The sequence below is a fragment of the Pelophylax lessonae genome, assembly GCF_965119305.1.
Source record: "Pelophylax lessonae genome assembly, chromosome: 4".
Classification (NCBI taxonomy): Eukaryota; Metazoa; Chordata; class Amphibia; order Anura; family Ranidae; genus Pelophylax; species Pelophylax lessonae.
Genome location: NC_138771.1, coordinates 54,682,110 through 54,702,251, shown reverse-complemented (window position 1 = coordinate 54,702,251; position 20,142 = coordinate 54,682,110). Strand labels below are relative to the sequence as shown.

General features: G+C 43.8%; 1 protein-coding gene across 1 annotated transcript in view; it reads left to right on the top strand.

Moving 5' to 3' along the window:
- The first annotated feature begins 2,998 nt into the window (after window positions 1–2,998).
- The window catches only part of LOC309552344 (gonadotropin-releasing hormone II receptor-like), a 51,573-nt gene continuing 34,429 nt past the window's right edge, over window positions 2,999–20,142 (top strand). Inside the window, exon 1 of the mRNA XM_082253261.1 lies at window positions 2,999–3,099. The gene's annotated coding sequence lies outside the window, so the exon portion shown is untranslated. The remainder of the gene's footprint in view (window positions 3,100–20,142) is intronic.

Sequence of the window (20,142 nt, the reverse complement as noted above, 5' to 3'; positions counted from 1 at the left end):
ACACAGCATTTCAGGCAGGATCAATGGGTATTTTCTGTATTTGCTGAAAATGTTCTTAGCTTGAACAAACAAGAAAACGAATGCAGCCACATCCAAGGACTGTAATGCCTCGTACACACGTTCAGATAACGATCGTACTAAAATAATCGCTTTCGACTTGATTGCACGATAATCTGATCGTTAGTACACAGCTTTCGATAGCCGATCACGACAATTCATCCAACAAAATCCAAAGGGACAAACAGGAAAACTTCTGTTGTACGATAGCCTAGCGCATGACAATCATTTAATCAGTACACTATGCGTCCGCTAAAAATCGATCGACAAAGACTGCGCATATATAATGGGCACTGATAATCAGGGCACTGATCACCAGTGCAGCCCTATCAGTGGCCATCAGTGCTTCCTATTAGTGCTCATCATTGCCACCTATCAGTGACCATCGGTGCTGCCTATCAGTGCTCTTCATTGCCACATGTCAGTGCCCATCAGTGCCGCCTATCAGTGTCCATCAGTGTTGCCTATCAGTGTCCATCAGTGGCGCCTATCAGTGTCCATCAGTGCCGCCTAATAGCGTTGCCTATCAGTGCCCATCATTGCCTCCTATCAGTGTTGCCTATTAGTCCCCAACAATGCTGCATATCAGTGCCTCCTCATCCATGCCCATCAGTGCAGCCTCATCAGTGCAGCCTCATCAGTGCAGCCTCATCAGTACCCATCAAGGCTGCCTCATTAGAGCCCATCAATGCTGCCTCATCAGTACCCATCAATGCTGCCTCATCAGTATCCATCAATTCTGCCTCATCAGTATCCATCAATTCTGCCTCATCAGTGCCCATCAATGCTGCCTCATCATTGCCCATCAATTCTGCCTCATCAGTGCCCATTAATGCTGCCTCATCAGTGCCCATCAATGCTGCCTCATCAGTGCCCATCAATGCTGCCTCATCAGTGCCCATCAATTCTGCCTCATCAGTGCCCATCAATTCTCCCTCATCAGTGCCAATCAATGCTGCCTCATCAGTGCCCATCAATGCTGCCTCATCAGTGCCCATCAATTCTGCCTCATCAGTGCCCATCAATGCTGCCTCATCAGTGCCCATTAATGCTGCCTCATCAGTACCCATCAATTCTGAAAATCCGCTATTGTCACACTGATCCTCCTCCTGGGCAATCAGGGAGCGGGTCCTCCCGCTTCCTGATTGGCCGAAAGGCAAACCCCACGCCATTGGCCGAGGAGGAGGCGCCACGGGAGGACTGGGAAGACGCGGGGAATCCGGGGACCTAACTGAAGAGAAGTGAGGTAAGTGCACGGACGGGTCTTGCGGGGGGAACGCTGGCATCTCTACATTGAAAGGGGGCAATGCTGTGGCACTCTGCATTTATTGGGGGCATTGCTGTGGCACTCTGCATTTATTGGGGGCATTGCTGTGGCACTCTGCATTTATTAGGGGCAATGCTGTGGCACTCTGCATTTATTGTTATGTTGTCATGTTATTTTTTTTTTGGGGGGGGGCCCCGGGAGGGAGTCCTGCCCGGGGAGCAATTTAATGTAGAACCGCCACTGCCTAAACCTTCACAGTTTAGGAGATTATCACCCTGGATGCAGCCGGTGACAACACCGGCGCATGCGCTCTGAAGGTTCGGCATACTTTGGAGGGCTTTGTTCTAAGGTAAGTATTTCATAATGTGCTAGTACACAATGCATACTAGCACATTATGCCATTATCTTACAGGTTGTTTTTTTTTTTTTTACCAACCGTGGTTCACAACTGCTTTAAAGAAAAAACTTTCTGCCTTTAGAACCACTTTAACGGCTACATCTGCAGGACAGCTTGTTCTGTTCAAAAACAACAGACTTACTGGGCAGATTATCAGGTGACAATAAAGGAAAGAATGAAAATGAATGCAGCCATCACATCTAAATATTGGTAAACTGCAATTTAATACGTGTTTGCTTTTGGGTTTAATGAATGCTTACTGCATTAAATGGCGTTTCTATCTGGAAGGTTAATTGGATCCTGTATAAAAAAAATAAATAAATTGGCCCTACTGTGTATGTATGTGAGTTAGGGACCTTAGATTGTAAGCTCCTTGAGGGCAGGGACTGATGTGAATGTGCAATATATATGTAAAGCGCTGCGTAAATTGACAGCGCTATATAAGTACCTGAAATTAATAAATAAATCAATAAACTTGTCTAGAATTGAGCTTTAATAAAGCCATAGAAGCCAGCAGTGTCTTTAATGTATATGAAAAGGGTGCAAACAAGGGTCTGATGGAGATGGATGAGACGGGTTGATTTACAGTGACTCATTTACACATAGCTAGAAGATATACTGCAGGTGTGTGACATCACAGTCATCGGCTCTCCTGGAATAAAGACAGATTTCACTTCATTCCTGCCAAGGCTCCGGAGGTGACTGCTTCTCCCTGCTGCACCGGACACATCCATATAGTAGTCTGCAATTCATTTCTTCTGCATTTCTTATTTTAGGATTATTATGACTCCTACTGTTATTATTAGACATGCATCTGACAATGAGAACTTGTGCCAATAACTCTGTAGCAAGCTGAAGGCTGTGTTGTATAGTCAGTGTTAGGAATAATGTGCATCATTTACACCTTTGTGCTGTCTCAACAAGGAGACACGCAGCTAAAAGCATACAAGCCAACGATGCCGGGGTGCAAGGACATAGAGCTGCCACTCTGACGCTTCCTACCGACGCAGTTTTTTTTTTTTTTTTTGTTATTGTAAACTTTTGGATTAAAAAAAAAAAAAATATAGGAGAAAATTTCTTGACAACTTCCAATAAAGAAGATTGGATCTTATTTTTATTTACCTGCCTTCAAGAAATCACAGCTTGCCCCGTTGGATGCAAGACTCGGCTTACCTTTTTTAAATTAATTTTTATATATATATATATATATATATATATATATATATTTTTTTTTTTTTTTTTTTTTTTAAGCGGATGCGGAATGTTCTATCCTGTATATTAGAGTGATCTGTACGCTGGAACACTGATTTCTTGCTGTAAGACAAACACATGTGACAGTTCTGCATTGCTCTGGCTGGCTGTGACTTTCCACTAAGAGGTAAGTGAACTATCATTTTTATTGCTGTTGTTCTATATTGCATATTATTATTATTATTATTATTATTAATATACAGGATTTATATAGCGCCAACAGTTTATGCAGCACATGTGGGATGTTTTTAAATGAAAGCCCGGATAAACTTTATTATTAATGGGTGTATTTAAAAAGGGAGTTCGGTTTTTTAGTCTTCGGTTTTTTTTTTTTTTATTTTATTTTTTTTCTTTCCCTGCAAAGTAAATACATAATGTGCTAGTATGCATCACATACTAGCACATTATGTGACACTTAACTGCAAACGAAGCCCACGTTGTCCCCGCTGACGGCCGCATCCATGTTCGCCCGTCTTCCTTCTGGGTCTGAGGTCTCCGGCTGTATTACTGGCCTGGAGGCGCGTAACGTCACTCCCGCGCATGCGTGCGGGAGCCGCCGGTCACGGCACAGGGTTCTGGAAAAAATGGCACGGGCGGCTGTTTCCTCAGAGCGCATGAGCCGATGAGGTCATCGGCTCATGCAATGTAAATATCTCCTAAACGGTGCAAGTTTATAGCACTTATAGGTAAGCCTTATTATAGGTTTACCTATAGCAGTTTTGGAACTACATTTCCCATGATGCTCAGCTACACTGCAGAGTGCATGAGCATCATGGGAAATGTAGTTCCAAAACATCTGGGGTGCCAAGGTTCACCATCACTGACCTATAGGTACAAGTTATAAAGGTGGGTTTACAACCACTTTAATCACTTGCCTGCCAGGGCAATTTTTTATGTTTTTTGCACAAATATAAAAAAACGTGTTTTTTACACACATATAAAAATCTGTATTTTGTGCTAGACATTACTGTACCCCTTAAAAAGTATATATTTATGAAAGCAAAGACCCTGGAGAATAAAATGGTGGTAGTTGCAATTTTATATGTTGCACGATATTCGCACAGCTATTTATCAAATCATATTTCCAAGAAAAAAATCAGTAAAAAAAATTATAATGCAAACAAACACAATATTATACCCAATTTTTGGGGAGTAAAATATAAAAGATTGGGTTGCATCAAGTAAATAGATACCAAGCGTGTCAAGCCTTAAAACTACACACACCTGTAATTTTACAAAAAAAACAATGGTATTCAAATTTCTCTATAGGTGATGCTTTAAAAGCTTTTACAGGTTATTCATTTGGAGCTAACCCTGAATTATGCCCTAGAATTATTGCTCTCACTCTGATGTTCATGACGATACCTCACACGTGTGGAGCAAATGATGTTTACATACATGTGATCGCCCTACACAGCGCTTTTTTATGAGGAGTGTATGGGGGGGGGGGGGCTTTACACATTTTTAAATTTTTTATTTATTTTAGATACTTTTTTTAACACTTTTTTATTTTTTAACTTTATTGCCATCACACAGAGGCTAACAAACCCCTTTGTGATTATTATTATACAGGATTTATATAGCGCCGGCAGTTTGCGCAGCGCTTTACAATATAAGGGAAGACAATACAGTTACAATACAATTCAATACAGGAGGAATTAGAGGGCCCTGCTCGTTAGAGCTTACCATCTAGAAGGGGGGATGAGATAGCATAGATGACAGGTCCTCTTTATGGAGACATTGGGTGTGAGCTTGATTTAACCACATGTCTACCATGCCGTTTATAAAAGTAGCTTGGCAGATGAGTGGTTAATAACAGAAGGATCATGGCTGCTTAGTAACCCAGAGAAAATTATCAGAATTTATTTGAAAAATAAATTGCATAGTACCCAGTGAAGGTGCATATACATTCACACTTTGCGATTGGGGCAAAAACAAGGCTTATTAAGCTATTTCCTAGGCTAGCTGAATGTTTTTTCTTATTATTTTTTTTGGTTAAAACGGAAATGCTGCACTTGGCCACTAGGTGGCACGAAATATAATAGGTGTTTTCCACAAAACCTAGTGCCATCCAGTGTCCAAATTTGGTACTGTCTGTTTAACATCAATTGAAAATATTTAACCAGCTCAGGAAATAGCCTAATAACATTTGTTTTTTTATTTTATTTTCACAGAACGAATGAACTAGTCCTTTCAAATTGCTATGCAATTGTTTTGTATAAATACACCCCAGGGTGTCATTGGTTATCTTACTCTAAACTGCACTATGAGTCTTTCTGATTGTTTTTTGTTACTGCATAACATTGCTGCTTATTTATTTGGTTGATTACAGTTTGCTTTATCTTTTAAATATCTTTTTTTTTATCGGTTTAAATTTAGCTTACTATAGCTTTTAATTTTTTTTTAAGTTTTTATTTCATTACAGCTACAGAAATCAGCTTCATAGCCAGTTGATATTTTACTCATTTTGCAGAATTGATTGTCATTTGTGATATGACCTGAACTTTTAAGTGTAACTTTTATTAATACCGTATGTCATGCTGTCATTGCAAGCCCTACCAAGTGCCTTTACCAGTTGGCACCACATATTTTGTATTCTGATTTATACCGCTGCTCACTACATACTACTAAGCTGATAATTGTACAAAATCTTTTGAAATGTTTAAAAAGTTTTCTTTACAGTGACTTGGCTTGCCTGAGCTCTAATTATAGATGTATGAATTGGTCCATTCCGACATCCTTGATAAACACAACGTTAAAGCGTACTCAAAAACACGCTATATTGTCAAAAGTATTGGGACGCTGAAAACAGAAAATTGGCCTGGGCAGGAGGGGGGTTTAAGGGGGTTTAAGTGCCCTGTAGGCAAGTGGTTAACAGTTCTCATATACATCATATTACCAAAAGTATTGGGACGCCTGTCTTTACATGCACATGAACTAATGGCAGTCTTAGTCCGTAGGATTCAATATTGAGTTGGCCCACCCTTTGCAGCTATGACAGCTTCAACTCTTCTGGGAAGGCTGTCCAAAAGGTTTAGGAGTGTGTCTATGGGAATGTTTGACCATTCTTCCAGAAGCGCATTTGTGAGGTCAGACAATGATGTTGGACGATAAGGCCTGACTTGCAGTCTTTGCTCTAACAAAAAAAAAATGGTGCCTTTACAATTACTTTAAGGCAAAGCATTTACCACTCATAGGAGTTCTTACAACGATCAGCTTTTATTTATGTATAACCTTTATTCCAAAAGGAAAAATGAAAAAAGTTTGCTGTGACTGCTTATAAGTATTAGCTGGAGTTTTGCTTCAATAAGTTAGCGTTTTTGAACCTGGTCCCTGAAGAAGCTACTATAGGAGCCTAATCGCTTAGCGAAACGCATAGGACATACCAAGTATCCTGTTTCTATTCATGGACATGACATGTAAAATCTATTTTATATATTCTCTATTTTTTTGATGAATTTAATAAAACAGTATCTTTTTTATACAAAGTATGTTGTATGATATTTGATGACAACCTCTCAGCCTTTAGAATCCCACTTTTATAAGGTGGTATGTGAGCCAATTCTCTTATCCTTTTTGGATTTGAGAATTTTTGGCACCCTTCCCCCCTTGCTTGTTTGCTTGTTCTTACTATATATGGTTTCCAGGGATGTGGCTGTGAACGGTTGTCTTTAGAACCAATATTGTTCTATTCGCTTAGCGTATCTAAATCTGTTAGCATGTTCAACATTCCCCTCCCCCCAGACTGACACTGCTGCTGTCCAAAGGGGTCTCTGTTGCTCCATCATGCAGAGTGGGGGCACTTTAATAGTTTGTTACTGGCAAATTCCCCAGGTAAAAACAGAGGGGAAAAAGCTTACAAAAAAAAAAAAATTAATGTAACCACCACATCTAATGATTGGTAGGATGCAATGTATTTCATTTTTGTTTTGGGTTTAAAGTTTATAATAATTGAGTTTACAGCAAACCTCAAGAACAAAAATGTAAGGGCTCTTTCACAAGGGGGGGTCCGATCATATCCGCCTGTCAGTTTTTTAGGCGGATCTGATTGGATGCCCCATTCAGCCCTATGGAGCAGCGGATGTCAGCGGTCCTTAGATGTGACTGCATTCGTTTTCTTGTTTGTTCAAGCTAAGAACATTTTCAGCAAATACAGAAAACACCCATTGATCCTGCCTGAAATGCTGTGTCCTGGTCACTTCCTTTGAGCTGCACTGAAGAATATCTTCCTTCCTAATATCTTCTGTAAGCTACAGATTGTCCTGTCCCCATGTAATAGGGATGAAGATATGTGGACATGTTTGGAGTCCATATCAGGAGAGCAGCCTAGGGTGATGACCATGGCTTCCTCTATAGATACAGTGGAGGAGGAGAGGGGTGACACAGCCACCCAGGAACAAGATGTGTTTTATTTCTGTGCCAGGTAAAAATAAAGCAAAAAAGCTTAAAAAAAAAAAAAGAAAACAAATGCAGCCACCACACCAAAGACGAATTATCTGCAATATATTACATTTTTTTGGTTTTGGGTTTATATACATTTTAAAAGAAAAATTATAATTTTATATTTAAATGCCATTCAATTCGAATGTTACAATCTGATTATACAGTCTCCTTTATATCTACCAGCAATTATGTAGTGCAAAGGCCTGCCTGATTGGAAACAGAGTGATTGGATGGTTTAGGTAGGTCCTCATCACATAGAATTGAAGCCTTACCGCCCTTTGCACAGTAGAACCCAGATAGGAATAGAAAGGGTCAGTACTTAAGTCAATCGAGGTCTGCTGCATGCACATGTGCTGACAAGGAACAAGCTCTCCTTTTCTTTATCCAATCACACATTGGGGCTGGGGGGGGGGGGGGGGGGTGACCATACAGATTTGCTAAACTGCAGTAGCTGTGTAGTCTGGCAGAGTTGTGTAAATCTTAGGTCTGCCTGGACAAAATTAATATTTTGGCAAGTTTAACTACTTGGCGTCTGCGCTATAGCTGAATGACAGCTACAGCGCGGATCTGAATTGCTGGGAAGGCATACATTGATCTCGGCTCGGCAACGAGCGGCCTGCGCACTCCCTGCGGAGCGCGCCCGACTCGCTCTGTGATTGGCGAGTCCATGAGACTCGTCTGATCACAGATCGGAGGCAATCCCTCCCCTTACCACATGATCAGCTGTCAGCCAATGACAGCTGATCATGTAAAGTAAACAGCAGCCGGCGATCAGTTGTTTTTTTCTCCTCACACTGTCAGTGTAAGGAGAAAAAAACAACGATCGCCGGCTGCTGTCAGAGGGACATCGGTCCCGAAGAGGAGAGGGATTATTTGTGCCCCCAGTGCCCACCAGTGTCATCCACCAGTGTCACCCACCAGTGGCCACCGGTGCCACCTACTAGTGCCCACCAGCGCACCTATTAGTGTCACCTATCAGTGCTCACCAGTGCCACCTATCAGTGCCCCATCATGTCTCCCCTACCAGTGCCTATCATTGCCTATCATTGCCACCCATCAGTGCCACCTATTAGTGCCCATCAGTGCCCATGAGTGCTTCCTATTAGTGCCTTTCAGCACCACCTACCAGTGCCCTTCAATGTTGCCCATCAGTGCCACTCATCAGTACCAGCCATCAGTGCCACCTATCAGTGCCGCCTTATCAGTGCCCATCAGTGTCACATATCAGTGCCCAACAGTGCAGCCTGTCAGTGCCCATCAGTGCAGCCTACCAGTGCCCATCAGTGCAGCCTACCAGTGCTTATCAGGGCCCATCAGTGCCGCCTCATCAGCGTACATCAATGAAGGAGAAAAATTACCTGTTTGCTAAATTTTATAACAAACTATGAAAACTGTTTTTTGTTTTTTTCAAAATGTTCAGTCTTTTTTTGTTTGTTCAGCAAAAAATAAAAACCCCAGTAGTAGTGATTACATACCACCAAAAGAAAGCTCTATTTGATTGACAAAATGATAAAAATGTAATTTGGGTACAGTGTTGCATGATCGCGCAATTGTCATTCAAAGTGCGACAGTGCTGAAAGCTGAAAATTGGCCTGGGCAGGAGGGGGGGTTTAAGTGCCCTGTAGGCAAATGGTTAACAGTTCCCATATACATTATATTACCAAAAGTATTGGGACGCCTGTCTTTACACGCACATGAACTAATGGCATCCCAGTCTTACTCTGTAGGATTCAATATTGAGTTGGCCCACCCTTTGCAGCTATAACAGCTTCAATTCTTCTGGGAAGGTTGTCCACAAGGTTTAGGAGTGTGTCTATGGGAATTTTTAATCATTCTTCCAGAAGCGCATTTGTGAGGTCAGACAATGATGTTGGACGAGAAGAAGGCCTGACTTGCAGTCTTCACTCTAATTCATCCCAAAGGTGTTCTATCGGGTTGAGGTCAGGACTCTGTGCAGGCCAGACAAGTTCCTCCAACCCAAACTCCATGTCTTTACAGACCTTGCTTTGTGCACTGGTGTGCAGTCAGGTTGGAACAGGAAGGGGCCATTCCCAGGCCCAGTGCTACCATGAGAAGAACTAGGCAGCCGCCTAGGGTGCAACACTGCGGCTGCTGTGTACACAGCTCCCTGGTGTGGAGATGACAACAGCAGTGTGTGTAGAGCCGGGTTTCTCAGGCTGACAGGACAGACAAACATGAGGAGGAGTGCGGAGACCGATCAACACGGTCACTGGGGCATTTTAATAAGCAGCAAATGTTTGGTAGAGCCTCTTCGATTAGGGCTAAACTGAGAACACTTTAAACCTAGGTAGACACAAAGGGGCCCTAATCATACATTGAACAAGTGTCTGGCAGCCAGAGCTGTGCTGGTGTGGAGGAGAAGAGCCGTGCACACTACATGTGTATTGGAGCAAGCTGACACTGCGCTCCCCTCCTGCGACCAATACGTGGACTAGCCTGGCCTGGAAGTGGCTTCTGCCCAGCTCCCGACACTCGTCCAGGAAGGACCAGACCACCGACGATCGTCCCAGAGAGGCCCCTTCAGATAAACGTCAGATGATGGCTGACGTGTCCTTGGGCTCCATCTATTGATTGCTGTCTATTGATCCCATTGTGTTCTAACACATGGCTGTTTGTTTGCACACTTCCCAACGGCACAGGAGAGCTGCCCAATGTGCAGCCTGTCAGAGATCGCTTCGAAAACCTCACTCTGCCCTCTGAAACTTTGGATGAGGGACAGGAGGGAGGGCTCTGCTGTCATCACAGTGATCAGAGGTGACGGCGGAGTCCTTGTGTAGTCCAGGGACACGGTGTGTACAATTTGTTTTTTTTTTTGAGGGAGGGGGGGGGGTTGCCAGTAGCTTATCTTGCCTAGGACTAGCACCGGCCCTGCATATCAACTTTTTGACAGTTCAAAGACCTGTGTGATATTTCTTAGATGATGGGAAGCTCTAGCTACAAACTCAGTCTTTCTCAACCTTTTTTTCAGTCAAGGCACCAGGCCAACACTACCTATAGGCAAGGTGGGCGCCAGCCTAGACCACACATCCTTCGCTGGCGTGTCAAGCAAGCGCGCCGTCAATTTTTTTCTTCTGGGTCTTCCGGCCGGGTCCGGAGGTGCAGGTGCCGTCCCCGGGCCTGCAGACCACAGCTGGCGTGAGGAAGCGAACCACCATTATTTGTCTTCAGGCCGGGTCCAGAGGCACAGGTGCGGGCTTGCAGACCACGGCTGCAAGAATTTCCAGCCCCGTCACCTTCATTGTATACATGGGCAGAGCAAAGGGGTGGGGTCAGGGGTGGAGCCAAGGGGGTGGCAAAATGAGGTTGCACCTAGGGTGTCAAAAATCTTTGCACAAGCCCTGGCCATCCCCAAACTGTTCCCACAAAGTTGGGAGCATGAAATTGTCCAAAATGTCTCGGTATGCTGACGCCTTAAGAGTTCCCCTAATTAGTGGGTTATATCGGTTCTAGAAAATGGACACACAGAGCCGCGGGTCGGGAGCGTGCCTGCTTGGGTTCCCCCAGAGCAAGCTGCTTGCTGTGGGGGCACCCAGCAGAAGGAAGGAGCCAGGAACCCGGTCGAGGGACCCGAGAAGAGGATCTGGGCTGCTCTGTTCAAAACCAACTGCACAGAGGAGGTAAGTATAACATATTTATTATTTTTAAAAAAAGCAAGGCTTTAATATAACTTCCAGCAGCCCATAGTTTATGCAATTTTCTTTCCTTCCACCACAGTCAGTGTTGATGGGGAATTGCTCACTGAGTACTATTGCGTTCTGCCAGCAGGGCTGCTGTTAGAAATCATGGGGCCCCATACAGACTACCTGACAGGGCCCTCTTCCCTTGGCCGACAGTAAGTGAGGACAAAGATTTATCAGTCCCTTTCTCTGTAGCCTCAGCTGCACAGATTAATAAATAAGAAGTGCTCTGAGGCTTCCTGCTCATTCATAAAGGGAAGCATAGTAAACATAGTTTACTATGCTTCAGTGGCAAATGGACACAGGAGTGATTGGTGCAGAGGAATGAAAGGGGCCAGTAAATTATATATTTAAAGGCCCCTTCCCCCTCTCTCCATCCTAATACATCCCTCTGTGCGCCCGCAGAAGTTGCTGGCAGGAGGGGAGAAAGGGCCACACAGGGGGGCCCGGACAGCAAGGGGTGCATGTGCTAGAACCAATCCCCCTTTCAGTGCAGCTTGAGGGAAAAGGAAGAGGAGAAGCTGGCAGCGCTTTAAGGGGAGGCAGAAGAGGATTGGTGTCTGCAGTGAGACAGTACAGCCAGGCCTCCTGCTCTGCTAAGCAGTAGGGATGATCAAACTTTTCAAAAGTTCGGTTCGGCCAGAACATCCGAACTTCCCGAAAGTTTGGCCCGGATTTCAGAACCCCATTGAAATCAATGGGACCCGAACTTCGGTAATCAAAAAACACAATTTTGAAGCCCTAAAACCCAATAAATGCCCCTAAAAAGTGCCTAGGGTTCTGGGTCATACCCCAGGGACTATTAATCACACAAAAAAAAGTTCTTAAAAATTGTCATTTTTGATAGAGAGCCAATTATTGGAAAAATGTAAAAAAAAAAATTTCTTTGGATTTAGTATCTGGGGGGTCTAAAAGGTGTACCTGTGAAGTTTCAGCTCTGTAGCATGTCCAGAACCATAAAAAAAAAAGATCGTTTGTATTAGAACACTTACAGAACAGGTTAGTGGCTTCTCGCTTTTCACACCTTTAATTACCGGTTTAATAGCAGGTGTTTTTTTGGGCATTTTTTGGGTTCTTTTGAGGCAGGAAAAACATCTGAACTTGTGTATACAGGTATATATACCACTATACACAAGTTCAGATGTTTTTCCTGACTCCTAAGAACCCAAAAAATACCCAAAAAAACGCCTGCTACTAAACCGGCAAGGTGTGAAAGCATCTCCAGAACCCCAAAAAAAAAGATCATATAGTTGTAAAAGGAGGGTCCCACCATCCCTGCTCTACCGAAAAATTATCTTTTTTTCTGGTTCTGGACATGCTACAGAGCTGAAACTTCACAGGTACCCCCCCAGATACTAAATCCAAAGAAATTTATTTTTTTCAATAATTGGCTCTCTATCAAAAATGACAATTTTTAAGAACTTTTTTTTGTGTGATTTTGTGTCTGGGGGTGTACCTGTGAAGTTTCAGCTCTGTAGCATGTCCAGAACCATAAAAAAAAGATAATTTGTATTAGTGCAATTATAGATCTGTAATATGGCTTCTCTCTTTTCACACCTTGCTGGTTTAGTATTTTTGGGCATTTTTTGGGTTATTTGGAGTCAGGAAAAACATCTGAACTTGTGTATAGTGGTATATATACCCGTATACACAAGTTCAGATGTTTTGCCTGCCTCCAAAAACCCCCCAAAAATGCCTGCAACAACACACCTGGGCGTTTTTTTGGGTTCTTTGGAGGCAGGCAAAACATCTGAACTTGTGTATAGTGGTGTATATACACACATACTTATATGTATATACACACCTAGACATATATAGGTGTGATAGGAGCGTAACTATATTGGTGTTAATTATTTCATTAGCGCAAGTAGTTTTTTCTGCTCCTTTCACACCTATATATGTGCAGGTGTATATATACAGACATGGGTGTGTATATATACCCCCTATACATTTGTTCAGATGTCATGTCTGACTCCAAACATGTGCTCAAAAAATTACTATAGACGCCTGCAGCCAAAAATAATGCTGACGGCGGCGAAGCCATATTACTGCAGCGAAAGTGACTTCAGAGAAACCATCTTTTCTCTATAGCGGTCACCCTGAAATGGGTTTGGTCACCCTGCCATAGCAGTCACTGTCAGTTCACCCTACACTACATTACGGTCACCCTGATATGGAAGGGTTCGGTCACCCTGCCATAGCACTCAGTTAACCCTACACTACATTACGGTCACCCTGACACTTCACACTTTCCCTACAGAAACTAAATTTTTGAAGCTAACTAAAGTGTAAAGGAGCACTCTAACTACACTAGATATCCCTTTCCTCACACTAATAAATGCTAAATGACACTATTAAAGTAAAATTAACAGAACTGCTTCCACTCTCTTCCATGTCCTGTATAACAATGCTAGGAATTTGGCGGGGGGCTATCTTATATACTGGGGGGCGTATTCACTAATGATTGGCCTAGGGACCCCCTAGTCACTCCAATCACATTCCTAGCATTCTCCTGCCCCCTCAATTGGCTTTTGCTAATGGTTCTGGTCCAATCACAGGCTTTTAAAGCCCATTTCCTGAACCATTGCATTTTGGTCGGTTCTGGGTGCCAAATTCCAAACTTTTTGGGCAAAAAGTTCTAAATTCAGCCGAACCTCAAACACCCAATGTTCGGGCCGAAACGATGGTCGACCCGAACCGTTCGATCATCCCTACTAAGCAGGTGGCCAGGTCCCCCTTTTGAACTGATGGGGTCTGGCCAAGTACAGGGGGGCTGGCTGTACTGCCTTTTGAGAAGCCCTGTCTGCCGGTGGGGAGCCTTCTCTTGTGGCAGAACACAACAATCACTGCTTGTGGCTATAGCCACCATCAGAGATCCAACAGGCTGTATGCACTGAAGTCGATTGATGGAGTACAACCAGCCTGTTCTTAGATGGATCAAATCTTGGCCGGTCCCTGCTGAACCAGCCAAAATTCGATTCTTCTATGGCTGGCTTTAGGCAGACTGTGCTGATTGCATCATCACTTGGAAAACGCAACTGGTTTTCAGTCTTGTATAGGGTATCTTTCATTGTGTTCTTTCTAATCCGGAACCTTTGACTCAACATGAAAACAAATGTTCGATCCATCTCTGGAGGGGCTTTAAATAAAGGCTGTGCTGATTGGGCCATTGCACGGCAAACAATTGGTTTTCAGTATTGTATAGGGTATCTCTGATTGTGTTCTTTATCTTCTGGAACCTTTGACTCAACATGAAAGAAAACTAAGCATTACATATGGATTATTGGTGATCCATCAGAGATTACTGGTGTTTAAAAAATGTAACCCTTTGTCTGCCACAAATTTGTTACATATGCTGCAGTATTAGCCTCTGTTTGGTGGCCAATGATGTTCATAGTCTAGTATTGCAATCAAAGGGTTAATACAAGTCCCTTTTTTCCCTTGTAGTTGAAAAGCATGGCCTCTCCATTATCTCTAGAAGTGATTAGATTGCAACACTGAGGTTTACCACAAATCTCCTTGTGCCTGTGAATGAGTCTGGAAGTGTAATTTCCATTCCCAATCCTCCCACCTCCTGTATACTGTCACTGGGAAAAGGAGTGTCAGCTCCTCTGGTAATAGTAGTATGTGTGTTTAAAAATTAGTAAAGGAAATACAAATAGTAAAATGTAGCCTATATACACATAACGCAATGCAGATGATCATCCAAGGCCTCATGCACACTGAATGTTATGAAAACGTCAGTAACTTTAGCTGTAGAATGCTGTGTTAAAGGGTAACCAGTGGCGGCTGGTGCTCCATGGGCCGGTGGGGGGTCTTCGTCCCTTGCTTGCCGATCCGGCTTCTAAACAGGCCCGGTGTAGGATTCCTTTTGAGGGATCCTCACTGTTTGGTAACAAATTGGACAGTGCCAAAACCCAGGCCACCGGTGGGAAGTCAGAGGTTTTTACCCCAGGATAAGTGGCTGTTCAGCCAAAAGAGACCTTAGTCGAGGAGGTAAAGTGCAGACTGAGCAAGGGATGCTCGCTTCTACAGGCCAGGACAGGCCAGGACAGAACCTTCGGTGAAATTGGAGAAGAGGCCAGTCATCCTCCCAGAGGTCTACCAAGAACAGAACTTCTAGTGGGTGAGAATCCACTAAATCTTTTTGAGATTGGGCCCACAGGTCAGGTGGGGGCACACCTGCTCCATTTTCGGCATTTCTGGGCGGCCTTAATCTCAGATTTATGGACCATCAAGACAGTCTCCTCGGGGCACACATAGTTGTTCAACGAAAACCCCCTTCTCAGATTTGTGCCTACGCTCTTGCCTCACTCGGAAGAGAAGAAGCAGGTTCTATTTTCCTACATAGACGGTCTCAGGGCATGGTGGTTCCAGTTCCAGAGCGGGAAAAATTTCTTGGTATGTATTCACCTCTCTTCTTAGTTCTCCTGTGATAGATCTCATGTATTTTAACAGGTTTATCAAAAACAAAAGGTTCAAAATGGAGACCCTAACTACTATTCAAAAACCTGTGCTGCCAGGCTACTGGCTGGTCTAAATAGACCTAAAGGATACTTATTTTAATTTGCCCATTGCAGAGTAGTTTCGCAGATAACTTCGGTTTGCGGTTTGACAAAAGCACCTTCAGTTCACATGCCTCCCTTTCGGACTCTTAACATCCCTGCGGGTATTTTCAAAGGTTCTTTTGGCGGTAGTGGCTCTCATCAGAACAAAGGCATATGCTAACACCATTATCTCGATGATCTTCTTTTACTGTCACAGGACAAGGAACAGCTGCTAATTCAAAGGGCCCAAGTTATCTCAACACTCCTCGAGTTTGGCTGGTTTTAGAACCTAGAGAAGAGCCATCTGGAACCTGCTCAGTGTCTGGTCTACTTAGGGGCTCAGTTTGACACGGTCTAAAGTACTTTTTCCCTACCTCTGGAGAAAATCCAGATAATTTGGGAAAGAGTCCATCTAGCCTTTTCTTCTTTACACCTAAAAGCCTCTCAGTTCCTCAGAATCATCAGCGCGATTGACCCCACGGCCCCCATGGTCAAATGGGCCCTTGGGAGGATGTGCCTCTTTCAAAGAGGGTTTCTCCAACAATGGGAGTTGGGGAGATGCAATCAGCTCATCTAGATACTCTGTCAGATTTTTGAAAGTTGGACAGAGCATATGCCTTTCCCTGGACCTCAGTCATCCTGATTCCTGCAGCGACTCCAATCAGAGGCCATCGAGGTAGTGATGATAGCTCCATACTGGCCGAGCAGGCCGTGGTTTCCACTTCTTATGCAGCTCAGTTATCGGAGTGCAGTTCCCCTTCCCCTCAGACCAGACCTTCTGTGGTGGGGGCAATGCTGAATCCATGTCCGGCTCAGCTGCACTTGACGATCTGGTTTTTGAGAGGGAGATGTTGGAAGCCCTAGGCTGCCCCTTGGGAGTCATCTCCACCCTTATGAGTTCTAGGAGGGCAAGCACGAACAGAGTCTACAGAAGAGTTTGGGCAAGGTTCGTGGAAATCACGTCCTCCACTGGGAAATCATACACAGTCCCCAGAGTGCAAGAAATCTTATAACCTGTACAGTCAGGTCTAGATCTGGCTCTGTCAGTTGGCACTCTTAGAGTTCAAGTCTCGGCCTTGTCAGCCTTCATTGGAGTCTCCTGAGCCAGTGATCCGCTTGTCTGGCAATTTTTCAAGGGTGCAGCTAGACTGAGATTCCCCAAATGGGACCTTCCACTTGTTCTTCACTCACTCTCTGAAGGAGTCAACTCTATGTCTGTCAGGGATCTTTTCATCAAATCTGCCTTCCTGGTAGCGATCACCTCGGCTAAAAGAGTCTCATAGATTGCAGCCCTTGGCTACAAAGAACCATTCCTAACCTTTTTCCCAGACCGGGTAGTTCTCATACCCATGCTCAACTCAAATCCAAAAGTCACTTCGGTCTTCCACGGAAACCAAGAGATTGTTCTTCCTACTTCCTGGGCCTCAGAAGCGGCCGGGGTTCACCCCTAAGATGTGGGAGAGACTCTGAAAGAGTACCTTCTGGCTACGGCTTCCTTTAGACAGTCGGATCATCTTTTCATCCTCTTTTCTGGCAAAAATAGAGGGAAACATTCCTCGTCTAGAACTATTGCAGCTTGGATTGTTCTGGCTGTCCAAAAGGCCTATAAGGCAAAGGACATGGAGGAGGCTGTGACAGCAAATTTGATTGGGAGCATCTTTACTTCCTGGGCGGCTTCGGACATGTGGCACCAGAAGTTATCTGCAAGGTGGCCTCATGGTCCTCCATCAATACTTTTATGGCCCTCTACTGTGTGGAGCCGGCTTCCTTATCTTCTGTCAATTTTGGTTTGAAAATTCTGTCTGTTGACAGTGTGAGTTAAAGTTTTTTTCTGATCAGCAATCCTGCCTGTGTGGTGTCGACTAGTTATTTCCCACACGTAGGCTGCCATAGAGTCTGCAGGAAAACTGAAAATTTTCTATCATATACTTACCGTAATTTTCCTTTCCTGATGGACTCCATGGCAGCGGGAGTTCCCACCCACTGGTCTAGATTCGGCTAGTTATGGAACATATTCTCTCTCTAGCCATGAGCTGTAATTTATGGGTGTAGGGTCCCATAGCATTGGAGAGGAGGTGGGGTAAACCCACACGTAGGCTGCCATGGAGTCCATCAGGAAAGGAAAATTACGGTAAGTATATGATAGGAAATTTTCCGTTATAGTGTATACAATAGCGTTTTTTAGTTTTTTTTTTAGTAAAACTATACTACCACAAAAGCTTATGACTTATAAATGCTTATAAACAATAAATAGTGTTTTTTTATTCACTAGTTACTGCCTCATGCACACTGGATGCTATAAAAACGCCAGTAGTTTTAGCTGTAGAATGCTGCTTTAAAAATGCAAGTTTTTTTAGTGTTTTGCAGCAGTTTTGCATTAGCATTTTTTCTTTAAAGCATTTTTTAGCTTTTTTTTTTTTTTTTTTTTTTTTTTAGCAAAACTATATTACCACAAAAGCTTATGGCTCAAAAACACTGATAAATGCTGCATGGCTATATTTGTTATAGGCTTACCTGTAGGAAACAATAACAAAGTGGGGTATACTACTGATTTAGGGTCCTTTCACACGGGCGCTCCGTGTGTCCGCAAATCATCCTATTTTTTTGCGGATGATTTGCGGACATAATGTAAGTCAATGGCACTGCGGATGTCAGTGGAATACCATCCGCTGACATCCGATTTTCTTCCTTTCAGTTCTGTTCCGTTTTTTGCACCGGAACAGAACCCTATTTTTTCATCCGTGTAAAAAACGGAAAGGAAGGAAAATCGGATGTCAGCGGTGTAATCCGCTGACATCCGCAATGCCATATACTTACATTATGTCTGCATATCATCCGCAAACGGATGGGATGATATGCGGGCACACGGAGCGGATGACACAAATGTCATCCGCTCCGTGAAAAAAAAAAAAAAAAAGTCCCGCAGCGGACTAAAGCAGCGGAGCGGCCGTGTGAAAGAAGCCCTAAAGTGACTGTAAAGTCACATTTAAAAAAAAATATATATAACAAACATGTTATACTTACCTCCTCTGTGCAGCTGATTTTGCACAGAGCAGCCTGGATCCTCCTCTTCTTGGGTCCCTCTTCTGTGCTCCTGGCCCCTCCCTCCTATTGAGTGCCCCCACAGCATGTAGCCTGCTATGGGGGAACCCGAGCCAAGTCACAGCTCCCCATGTCCATTCAGACATGGAACCGCAACCCGGCCCTGTCCTCTCTTTCTCCTGATTGGCTGACTGACTTTGATTGACAGTAGCGGGAGCCAATCGCACCTCGCTGCTGTCTCAGCCAATGAGGAGGGGAGTCCGGGGCAGTTTAGAAACTCCTGCAACATTGCTGGATATAGAGGGGGCTCAGGTAAGTATTGGGGGGAGCTGGGGGGGCTGCTGCACACAGAAGGGTTTTTTGTCTTAACCACTTAAGCCCCGGAGGATTTGGCTGCTCAAAGACCAGGCCCTATTATGCGTTTCGGCACTGCGTGAATTTAACGGACAATTGCGCGGTCGTGTGACGCTGTACCTATATTAAATTGGCGTCCTTTTTTTCCCACAAATAGAGCTTTCTTTTGGTGGTATTTGATCACCTGTGCGATTTTTATTTTCTGCGCTATAAACAAAAAAAGAGCAACAATTTTGAAAAAATAACAATATTTTTAAAAAAAATTTATATGAAATTCTCAAAAACAAAAATGTAAAAATCAAAATTTTTAACATTTTAGGCCAATTTGTTTTCTGCTACATATTTTTGGTAAAAAAAATCGCAGTAAGCACAAAAGTTATTGTGTTTACTAACTACGGGAAAGATTTATGTCATTTTTATAGTTTTTTTTTTAACTAGTAATGGCGGCGATCTGCGATTCTTTTTGCGGGACTGCGACATTGCGGTGGACAGATCGGACCCCTGACTGACATTTTTGAGACTTTTGGGAGTACCAGTGACATTACTACAGTAATCAGTGCTCTAAATATGCACTGTTACTGTAAAAAATGACACTGGCAGGGAAGGAATTAACTTTATTGGTGATCAGTGGGTTAAATGTATCCCTAGGGGCGTGATTCTAACTGTGGGGGGTGTGGCTTGTGATGTAACCACAGAGACATACGATCCTACATAGCAGGATCGCATAGCCTCTGTGCTTACATCAGGGAGAATGACAGACGGCTGTTTTTACATCAGCCGTCCGTCCTTCTCCCTCTCCTGTGGAAGATCGCGGACATTGGAGCCGCTGGTAACACGCGCAGGGAAGGCAGGGAACAAGCGGGGGCGGGAGCACGCCTCCGGGGCGCGCGCTGGCCCCCTACAGGCTACTGGGCAAGGAGCCTATGTCGCTTTGCCCAGGAGTGGCTGACTGCCGCAGTAAATAGTCGTGCGGCGGTCGGCAAGTGGTTAAAGCATAGAATGCATTAAGATACAAAACCTTCTGCCTTACAATCCCTTTAAATATAATTCTCTAACTACTCCTAAATCTGACCCCTCCCATCTTCT